The sequence below is a fragment of the Lampris incognitus genome, chromosome 10 (genome assembly GCF_029633865.1).
Source record: "Lampris incognitus isolate fLamInc1 chromosome 10, fLamInc1.hap2, whole genome shotgun sequence".
Taxonomy (NCBI): Eukaryota; Metazoa; Chordata; class Actinopteri; order Lampriformes; family Lampridae; genus Lampris; species Lampris incognitus.
The window spans coordinates 20947525-20959770 of record NC_079220.1 but is presented as its reverse complement, the minus strand read 5'-3'; positions in this window follow the sequence as shown (position 1 = coordinate 20959770).

The following is a 12246-nucleotide window of genomic DNA, read 5'->3' as shown; positions in this document are numbered from 1 at the left end:
ACATGTCCTAATATGTCCTCATCACCATGGATGTCGGGCACGGCATCTGCATGGAGAGCCAGAGATTCAACCAACGTGATGGAAGGTAAGTTGTTGTCAGTTTCTCTTAGAAGGTGTCTGTGACATAGAGCTGTAACAGCATCTGCAGTTAAGTTTAGATGGTCAGGTGATGATGCTAGATGATGTGGCATGAACTGTTTTATCCTTTCTCTCTCTTCCAGGGAAGCGTCATCATCAACTAACATGCCATGGGGTCGCCTAGAGAGACCGTCGGCGTCCTTATTGCACTTTCCAGCCCTATACTTTATGTTGAAATTGAATGTGGAAAGGGCTGCTAGCTAACGATAGCTGGCGGCATCTAGTTTAGCTGAGGTGAGTATGTAGGTTAATGGATTGTTATCCGTTATGACAGTGAAGGTATTACCATAGAGATAGTCTTGAAATTTCTCCAGGATTGCCCATTTTAAAGCGAGAAACTCCAGCTTGTGTGCTGGATATCTCGCTTCCCAGGGTCAGTCTCCACACCATTTCTTGAGACGACATGTCCGAGGTAACGCACAGAAGTTTGAAAGAATCTGCACTTCTCGGGAGCGAGTTTGAGACCATTTTCTCTTAGCCGTTGGAGTACATGCAGAAGCCTGGTTTCGTGCTCCTCCAGGGAGTCAGAGAACACGATCAGATCATCAAGAAACACTAGCACCTCCTTCAGTCCAATGTCACCCATACATTTCTCCATTAACCATTGGAAGGTGCTAGGCGCATTTGTTATTCCCTGGGGCATCCGGTTGAACTCCCCAAACCCCAAGGGACACACAAAAGCAGTCTTGGCTTTGTCACACTCCTCTATGTCGATTTGGTAAAAGCCTGACTCAAGGTCCATCACCGAAAACCATTTTGACCCGGTAAGGGCAGAGAATGCTTCTTCGAGGTTTGGTAATGCATAAGCATCCTTTATGGTTAGCATATTCAGCTTTCGATAATCGACACAAAGGCGGACATCACCGTTTTTTTTCCTCACAACAACGATGGGTGAGGAGTAGGGGGACTCCGACTCCCGTATCACTCCAGCTTCCAGCAGTGATTGAAGGTGTCTCCTCACAGCTTCATAATCACTGGCATGGATGGGTCTAGGACGCTGTTTGAAAGGCGTCTCATCTTTTAGTTTGATATGGTGTTTGACCTTGGTAGCATGGCCAAAATCAAGGTCATGGTGTGCAAAAACATCAGCATAACCATTGAGCTTCTCTGTGATTCTGTTTTTCCACTCCTCTGGCCAAATGAGCTGGAGTTCTTTCATGCAACTTTATATGAAGGAAAATCTCTCATGACTGGTGTAAAAATAGTGCGCATGCGCTCTCTGCTAGCGTCATGTGAACTGACGCTCAATTAGTTAACCCTTTAGTGACTGCAAATTCTATGTGGGTTACAATACCAACGTAGTAGGGATAGCTGTGCCAGGCTAGAGGAAGTCTTTAATGCGCATGAACATTTCCATAGGCGAAGGCTACGCCTAGTAAAACTTTACCTGTCATTTAATTACCTTGACTGTCTCCCATCCATGTACTAACCAGGCCCTACCCTGCTCAGCTTCCAAGATCTGACAAAGGTCCACAAAAGTGACTACTCCAGTGTGTGACAATCATTAGGACTTTATGAATTTATCCTTGTGATGCTTAAGTTAAAGGTTATTGTATGTTAAGACATATCTGTCAAGAACTTTGTGAACAGTCTTTTGTGTCTTTCCCGCCAATACGGGAAAGTTGCAGCACCTGTTGGAATAAGTCCATGAAAACTTTGACCTAAAAAATAGTGTGCAAGTGCACCTTATACTGTGTTATGCTGTTCATTAATTCCAGACTTTTGTAAAACTTACCAGGGTATTGAAAGCTTTGGCATCAGACAGGCGTTGTTCCTCTCTCTTGAAGGCTTCCATGTCCTCCATCCTCTCTACACGACTGGCTGAAGAGACCGGTTCAGCTCTTCCTATGAGTCTCACCTCATTGCGAATGTCTATCAACATGTTTAGCACTTTCTTCTGGTACACTGAAAGAAAGAAAAGTAACACTCTCAAAGCTTTTGTTGAAAACAAGGATGGGTTTGCCGTACTTCCTAGAGGTATAATCCCGTGAAGCACGGTCTTATTGCTTAAGCAATTGAAATACCGGCTCAGTGGCCTAGTGGTTAGAGTGTCTGCCCCGAGTCTGGGGAGGCTGTGAGTTTAATTCCCGGCCAAGTCATACCAAATACTACTTAAAAATAGTACCCATAGCCTCCCTGCCTGACACTCAGCATCAAGGATTGGTTTGGGGGTAAGTCCTTACGACATACTAGTGTCATGTCCAGGGGGTGTACTTGTACATCAAGCTGCCTCACGCTACGGAAACAAGAGATATGCTCCTGCCCTATGAGCCTAACGGCTTGAGAACCATTGGTTCAAGGCTACTTACTAAGTCATTGAAATAGCTCAGCACTAACCTGCTGGTGGCAATGGGAATGTCCCTGCTGGCTTCTCAGTCACTGTCTCAACACCTGTAGTAAGAAAAAAAAAGTTTAAAAAAAAGGTGTTTTAGATTGCATTAAAATTTCCAAAGACACAGAGGACCATACATTACACGATAAATAATAAATCTGGTATATTGTAACAAATAGGGATGCACCGATACTAATTGTTGGCGAATTATAAAGACTGATTACTTAGGCACTCACCATGCCTGTCCCTGGATCGGTCAAGTCTGGACCTAGTCTCCCTCGACCATGGCGGGACCTGTGATCATGTCTTGAGCCACTGCTGGACCTTTCGCTGTACCTAGATTCGTGGGTGGACCTGGACCGGTGCCGGTATCCGCCACTGGGTCTAGAGCCGCCACTGTGTCCAGAACTGATGCTGGCTCTGTCACTGGACCTAGAACATAAGTGACCATTTAATTATTGGACATAATACTACAATACCATGTCACACTGAAAAAGACTAACCCCTACTGGTCTTCGATGTTGACAATCACGCCTCCTCTGATACAAACACAGTTGCCCTGCCCTGCTGACAGGTGCCCTAGGCCTGTCGGAAATCGCTAGGGCAGCGATAAGCCCTAGCCTCGGTACCATGCTCACCATTACAGTGTATGGAGAGCATGGAATTTTTGTGTATGAGCCTCTAGACAGCGGATATACAGATGACGTTATAGCTGTATTCCATGCAAATAGGTCAAAGCAGTTCCGTAGGCAGGCAGTGGCGCGAAGCTAACTAGCCATTGGCCGATTCAAAAACTCAGAACCTATCAGATCCCTGCCTCCAATTTCCGAAGACTCGCCATCTTTGCGGAAGACTAGTTGAAAGCGGGAACTGGGCCAGATGTGTCTTTAGCCCGTCCACCCGTCACATGACACGTTTGGTACACAGACTAGCCTGGCCTAAGCCATCCTGAAGGCCGTAATCACAAATGTGATTTGGTATGTAGGCCTGAGACCAACCAGTAGAAGTCAGTTGCTACTGATGCTGTGTCCTAACCATATTACACTGTACCTGGAGCGATAGCCATGCCTTGGAGGACCTCCATCCTTTCTGCGGTTTTCTTGTCGAGCTCCTGAAGAGACAAATGTTTTGAGATTTAACTTGGCTGATTAGTTAGCAAAAGGGTGATTTTTTTTAATAAAATGTGACAAATACTCACTGGGTGTTGAAGTTTCTCTGCTTTGAGATGCTGCACTTGCATGTGGAAAGCCTGAAAGCGACAAATAATGTTCTTAGATTAAGGTGACCAGATATTCCAATCCTAAAACCGGGACACTTAGTGCACGTCTATCCTTGCACGCACATGTGACATCCTTGTACGCGCACACATTTTTCAGATAGATCACATCAAAACGATGGTGAATGGGCTGCACATTAAGGGGCCTTACATAGTCCTAGCTCCGCGTAGTCTCGTGCACGAGCATGCGTGAAGTTACAATTGAGTGCACTACACACTAATGGCCCGGGTTTGATCCCCGGACGAGCAAAAACCCAGCGCGTGTTAAAAACCGGGACCGTTCATTGGTGCATCACAAAAACCGGGACAATTCTGTTTTTTACAGATATCTCTCGAGTCGGGACTCGGAGCTTAAGACTGTCCCGAACCAATGGCCACCCTTTCCTAGAGTCTAGTTTTTTTAAACGTTAACGTTACGTTAATTAGCTACAAGCTGTTGGCTGATTCAGACGCAAATGCTAGCTAGCGAACGTTAACTAACTAGATCGACCTCAGGATATGGTTGAGACAAAGCTAAGTAACAAACACATTTAGAACCACAACATTAAATTAGTTGGACTTACCCTCAACTTTGTAGATTTTCACAACGCGCGCACGACAGTTGACATTGACAGCTAACGAGTTCTGAATGGCGGGGTCGGAACGGGCGACCTTGGGGGCGACGATTAGACAGAACACGTCCTTCAGCCAATCAGAATGACGTTCACTATCGAGTCAGATGATGTCGTGTTGCCTCAGCCAACCAGGATAGCGTTCACTGTTTGAACTCAGAGGCTGACCGTTGAGAAGTTTTTTAATAATAATTGTATATGAATTAATCATGTTTTTAACAACAAGAATGTTGTTAATCATTTCTCCAATCATAAATAATAAAAAATATATCCTTCCCTAATCATATTAATTTCTTGCACCTGTTTTAGACGTCCACAGACGTCCAAAAAAATGACCTAGCCAGACGTTCAGACATTGAACTGCATATTGACGTCTAAGAGGGGTCATATTTAGACGTCAAAATATTGCACGTCGCACAGACGTCTAGAAATTGTCTTTGACGGACTGACCCAATATAGACCTGATCTGCACGTCCCTCAGATGTCCAATGTTTGTTGGGATGGTAATAATTCCTGGTTCTCAGTTTTACTGGAGGCCTAAAACCAAAATAAAATACAAAAATGTATACTGAATCATTGAATTCAGTATCGGTATGTCACGTACAGGCTCAACTTATTTGTACTGTGTGCATTTCATCCTCCATGCTGATCATTTGTCATGTCAATATCAACAGCAAGTTCTTCCAAAAAAAAAACCTACATCAGTGTCTAGTACACCCCAGTAAGGTGACACACTTGTTGAAGGAAAATCTGTTTCTATACAATTTCAATAACTGGCCAAAATTAGACTACAAAAGCCAACTTTGTATTGTTCATCGAATAATCAGGTTCATGTTTTCCAGATCCAGAGTTTGAAGTTTACTGCAAACAAATAAATAAATCACCAGTAATGCTAACAACTTATTGGAATTATGTAAGGCTGTCTTTTCACGTAACTTTAGTTAGTTGAAACTTAGCTGAAACTAAGTTGCACTTGAGGCCTTCTGCAAGACACTTGAAACTTGTCTTAAATTCAATTGCAAACATTTAAACTTTGTGAAACTAGTTTCATGCAGCAACCAATTAAACCTCTGATAACCTGTCCTATGATGATTTCATTGATGACAGTTGATATAATCTCAAGTTAGTGAAGTTGCATTGTGTACCTGTTGAGTTACCTGAAAATTTGGCTAGGTTGGACTCGACTTGCAACCTGCAACTAGTTGCATGAAAGTTTCACTGTGTAAAGGATGCCCAAGACTTCCAAAGTGCTCTTTTCTCTGATTTACCTTGAAAAGGTATTTAAAGGTTATTTTTTCTCACTGCAATATTTACACATATCCCCCAAAGACCAAAAAAAAAGAAGAAAAAAAAAAGAAAAAGGGTGTTTCAACTCTTATCTTTCAAGGCCATTGTTAAATGTTGTTATTTGATGGCGCCCTTACTTCTGGTATTATGGTACCAGCCATATTATTGTTCTATCTAAGGCTTTACGGTACATTCGGATGTGACGTCGCCACGTCCTCAGTGTGCGACAGTGTGTGTTGTAAGAGTCGGTAGTAGAGAGCGAAGACCTGCTGTATTTGCCTAAATAACCAGCCTAATGTTAAAATCTAAAGAGAAAACCGAGTCAAGCTTTGCTTATTTCCCATACGCTTGAAGAAGATTGTGCACCCCAGCTCAACAGGTTATGGGTCCAGGCAGAGTTGTACACAAGCTAGCATTCCGGAAGAAGTTTAACGCGAAGTATTACACGGAATTTCTACAGGCTATGTGGACCAGCTTGGAGTTAAGTGAGCATTTATATCACAGAGTTTCTTAATCTGTGTTTATATTCTCGGAAGAAGTTTTACGCGACGTATTATGTGTTAGCTAGCGAAGCTAACAAGCTAGCTTAGCGAAGAAAAAGTATAGCAAGATAGTAGGCCACGGTAAATTAGCGCTTTAGCAAAATGGCAAGCAGAGCAACAGGAGTCCTGGCACCGCAGCTTTTGTTCGACGGATCCGGAGACAAGTATGACCTTTGGGAAACAAGATTCCTAGGCTGCTTACATACTCTGAAGCTAAAAGAGACTATTTTACACGAGCTCATCAGCACTAGCGAAGAACAGTTAGCTGAAGATAGGAGGAAGAATGCTGATTGCTATGCTGAGCTAATAAGACTGATAGATGATAAAAGCCTATCGCTGATAAGACATGAAGCTGCTGATGATGGCAGGAAGGCTCTGAGAATACTGAAAGAACATTATTCTCGAAAAAGCAAGCTGCGGATAATACATTTATACACGTCGTTGACCAAGCTACGCATGGCGGACAACGAGAGTGTTACCGACTATATAATAAGGGCGGAGAACCTCATTACAGCTCTGAGAGATGCAGGCGAGACCATGAGTGATGGACTGATCGTAGCCATGATACTAGGTGGGCTACCAGACTCTTTTAAGCCACTAGCCGTCCACATAACACAAAACGAAGATAAGGTTACATTCGCAGACTTTAAAAGAAGACTACGGGTCTATGAAGAGGCGGAGAAAATTAACACGGCAAGATCTACGGCTAATGTCTGTGAATGTTCTCATTCATCTAGGTCATGGTTATCCAAAGGAGTTGAATCAAGTGCAACTGGACTTGGTATATATCCGTGAAGACGTTTCGCCTCTCATCCAAGAGGCTTCCTCAGTTCGTGCCTTTCTGACTAGACGAAGCTAGTCTGACTGGCTGGTGATGAGACTCAGAATTTATCCTCTTGGGGTCGTTGTCAGAGCTATAGATGTCCATGGCTCTTTGTGTCCCGATGTTTACCAATGCCCGTCGCTAACAGAGCCATAGATATGAGTGGCTCTTTTGTGTACCTAAGATCCATAAAGATGGAACCCCCCTCAGGCCCATCGTCAGCAGCATAAACTCGGTCACGTACAACATTGCCAAACATATAGCCAACATCTTGACCCCTTTAGTGGGCGAAACACCTCACCATATCCAAAACTCCATTGACTTCGTGGACAAGGTCCAAGGCGTAAAACTGGAACCGGATGAAACCATGGTATCCTATGACGTGACCTCGTTATTCACCTGCATCCCAACCATGGAGGCTTTGAAAACTGTGAGGCAACGTTTGCTATGGGACGACACCCTCCACAATAGGACCAACCTCAGCCCAGACCAGATTTGCCAACTACTGGACCTTTGCCTGAACACTACATATTTCCAATTCAGGGGCCAGTTTTACAGACAGAAACACGGCTGTGCAACGGGCTCACCAGTATTGCCCATTGTGGCGAACTTATATATGGAAGAGGTAGAACACAGGGCCCTGAACTCCTTCAGAAGAACAGCTCCGAGCCACTGGTTCAGATATGTGGATGACACATGGGTCAAAATCCAAACACAAGAGGTGCAAGCGCTTACCAAACACATCAACTCAGTGGACAAGAACATTAAGTTCACAAGGAAAGACGTAAAGAACAACAGTTTGCCCTTCTTGGACTGTGACGTCCACATTGGGGGAGACAGGAGCCTCCACATTGGGGTTTACAGGAAATCTACACACACAGACCAATATCTACTTTTCGACTCACACCACCCTCTGGAACACAAACTGAGCATCATCAGAACTTTGCAACACAGAGCTGACAATGTGCCCAGCAGCACTCAGGCCCAACGAGAAGAACACAAACACCTGAGGGGAGCTTTAAAAACCCGCAGCTACCCCAGTTGGACCTTTGTGAAAACTGCAACACGTTCCAAAAAGACCAACCAGGTGAGCGATGAGGAGAAAAGGAACAGAAGGAAAAGCACAGTCATCCCGTATGTTTCTGGGGTCTCCGGGAAACTCAAGAGAATTTTCAACAAACACCGCATCTCGGTATACTTCAAACCCAGCAACACACTCCGACAAAGACTAGTTCATCCCAAAGACCATGTACCACACACCCAAAAAAGCAATCTGGTTTATGCTGTACAATGCAATGAGGATTGCACTGACCTATACATAGGAGAAACCAAACAACCACTACACAAACGGATGGCCCAGCACAGAAGGCCAAACTCCTCAGGACAAGACTTAGCAGTCTATCTACACCTAAAGGAGAAGACACACTCCTTCGAGGACAGCAACGTACACATTTTGGACAGAGAAGATAGATGGTTTGAAAGAGGGGTGAAGGAAGCCATCTATGCGAAATTGGAAAAACCATCCCTCAACAGAGGAGGAGGTCTGCGACACCACCTATCTCCCACTTAAAATGCCGTCCTTTCATCTCTACCCAGGAGACTCAAGAAGTCTAGCCTCCAAGAACAACAGTCGGTCACTAACGGCTCCAACGACTCTCATGACCACTGAATAATGAAGTCGAAACTAACACCCCCAACGACCGTTGCTGCTAAACAAATGCAAATCAATAACTCCGATGGCGACGGGCGCGGCTGGACATCGGAGCACAGGAGAGCCACGCATATCAATAGCTCCGATAACGACGGGCACGGCCAAACATCGGTACTCAAAAGAGCCACTCATATCTATGGCTCTGTTAGCGACGGGCGTTGGTAAACATCGGGAACTGAGGAAGCCTCTTGGATGAGAGGCGAAACATCTTCACGGATATATACCAAGTCCAGTTGCACTTGATTCAACTCCTTTGGATATCTACGGATAATGTGATGAAGACATGTGCAAGGCAAGGCCAAGGCCCCACCAAGACGCCCACTAGCAACAGAAAAGATGAAGATGCCATCATGACGTGTTACAAGTGTGGAATAAAAGGGCACAAGGCAAGAAAATGTTTTCGAAAAGTGTGGTGCAGTTACTGCAAAAATAATACACACCAAGAATCCCTGTGCAAGAAAAAGGGGGAAAAAGGTGGTGTAATAAAAGTCATGGAGGAACAAAATAGCGACCAAGACCATTTCTTCAAGGCCAAGCACACAAAGAACGAGAGACCACCAGACAGCGTGAAGATGAAAGGCATCATGGTGGATGCAGGAGCAACATCCCACATCGTGAACGACATCGGAAAGTTTAAAAGCTTCGACAACTCATTCCAGCCTGACACCCATTCAGTGGAGTTAGCCGATGGGACCAAGTGCAGTGGAATAACACAATGAAGAGGGACGGTGATGATATATCTACTAGACAGTACCGGACGACAGCACAGAGCACAGCTACGGGATACACTGTACATGCCTTCATACCCACATGACATATTTTCGGTGGCAAGAGCAACAAACGGAGGGGCGACAATCACTTTCAAGAATGGAGACAGTCGCATGGTTATCAAGGACGGTAACAGATTTGACATCCACGAGAGTGGAAATTTGTATTACTTGCCAACTGTTGAGGAGAGTGTTGACCAAAGTAAAGGGTGTTACGACATGCAAACTTGGCATGACATTTTGGGTCATTGTAACTACTATGAAGATGTACAAAAGTTGCAAGGTGTAGTGAAAGGCATGGAGATAAAAGGAAGTGCAGTCAAACCAGATCAGTTATGTGAAGTGTGTACACAGGGCAAATTCACCCAGACGAGAAATAGGGAGCCAGACAGAAAGGCTAAGAAACCCTTAGAACTAGTCCACACTGACTTAGCCGGTCCCACGCCAATGCCGAGCATAGAAGGGTACAGATATGCACAGTCTTTTACATACGACTGCTCAGGTACCGTGTTGGTGTATTTTCTAAGGTCCAAGAGTGATACAGTGCAAGCCACAGAAAGGTTCTTAGCAGACATAGCACCTTACGGAGAAGTCAAGTGTATCCGTTCAGATAACGACACTGAGTTTACAAGCCGAGACTTCCAGGCACTGTTAACCAAGAATAGGTTTAGACACGAGACGTCCCAACCCTATTCACCCCACCAAAACGGCACAGCAGAGAGAGGTTTGGCGAACTCTCTATGATATGAGCAGATGCTTACTGATAGAAAGTGAGTTACCAGATAAGCTATGGAACTACGCTATGCAGACAGCAGCTTATGTGAGGAACAGGTGCTACAGCAGGCGCACAAAGAAAACGCCATACGAGCTGGTCACAGGCAAGAAATCAAACATATCCAAACTGCAGAAATTTGGATCAATGTGTTTTGCGGACAAGCAAGAGAAAGGGAAGCCAGAATAAAAAAATATGTCAATCAAAAATCAAAACAAATAAAAAAAAAACATTATTTCTCATGGTGTGTCTTCAAAATCTATTATATGTATAGAATTGTGTTTCTCTCGCCTGCTAAAATTTCCAGATTATTCAGATCCTCTGAAAACTGAACAAGGTCAAGGTGTCAACCAAAAAAAATACCCACACAAACTTTTGACATAAACCAGCATATTTTGCTTTCTTGGGCAGTGTTACAGCCACGGGTGTGTCCGTGTCCATATAGTTGTTTTGTTCCCTTCTGTATCTCTCACTCTACCCTCACTCTCACTCTACATTCAGGTATCCGCCAGGTGCTCCTCATCACCTAATCAACTGGTCAACAAATCATCCAATTTCCATCAGCTGTGCAGTCTCCCATTTAAACCCCTTTATATGTTCAGTTCACCAGCCAGATAGTTTAGTTTGTGTGATGTCTCTACAGCTATTTTGTGTTTGTAATGTCTGGCCCGTTTTCGGTTAAGTTTGCATTTTGACTATTTTGAGTTATGTTTAGCGTTTAGTTCTTTTGGGCAAGGGGATCAAGGTAAGATGCCCATGGGCAAACACCCCATCATGTAGCTTACCTCTGTTAGACACACTAGGTTAGGAGCGGTTACCACCTTCTGTCTTCAGGTTTGGTGCTTTTCAGCACTGTCAGGAGTGGGTTACTTTTGTTAGTAGTTTATTGTTTCGGCAACCGTTCACTTCCCTTGTCCTGTCATGGTGTCAATAAATACTTATTTTATTATATTTATACATTTATGTCTCACTGTGTTGCACCCTCACTTCACTGTTACCCAGTACACTAATTATTGCACCCTCTCCAGACCGAGGGACGTAACAGGCAGAAAGAAACGGCCGCATCCCAAGCAGGATGGGAATGAAGGACCTCCAGAGGGTGGGGTTGGGTGAGAAGAACAGAACAACCTGGAGGTAAACACCCTGAGAACAGTTGAGATGGTCTTGGACTTCAGGAGTACCCCAGCCAGCCCCCCCCCCATCCAACCTGGGTACCACCATCGCTCAGGACCTAAACATCTAGTTAATCCTACCCTCCTCCATCACCATCTCGTACACTGCTGCCACAGGACCCAGGGCAGGCTGCAGCAAATCATTCGCGCTCCGGAGAAGGTGATCAGCTGCTGCCTCCCATCTCTCCAGGACCTGCACACCTCCAGGACCTTAAGGTGGACAGGGAAGATCACTGCCAACCCCTCTCACACTTTGAGACTATGCAAAGTCCATCAGCACCAATACCTCACACCACAAGAACAGTTTCTTCCCTGTTAAAAAGACACAAAAGAGCAAGAAAAAAAAAAAAAAAAAAAAACAGCACGATAGATATTGATTTTCTGTAGAGGTTTACTCCTGTAGCTTATTCCACTCACGAGGTATCCACTAGGCAGTGGCACTATTTAATCCATAGCTGGAGGCTGGTTTGTGGGCATCAGGTAATATCCACACAGCGGTGAGCCTGCATACCACACGTCTTTGGGTCAGACCTCCTCCGAGTCCCTTGTACACTGCTCAAAAAAATAAAGGGAACACCTAAAAACACAATATAGACCTCGATGAATGAAATATTTCAGCTGAAAATCTTTATTTATTAGACAGAGGAATGTGTTTAGAGCAAAATAACCTAAGAATGATCAATGGAAATCAAAATCATTAGCCCATTAAGGTCTGGATTCAGAATCATACTCAAAATCAAAGTGGAAAATGAGAACATAGGCTGATCCAACTTCTGTGGAAATTCTTCAAGACGATTCAAAATGAGGCTCAGTAG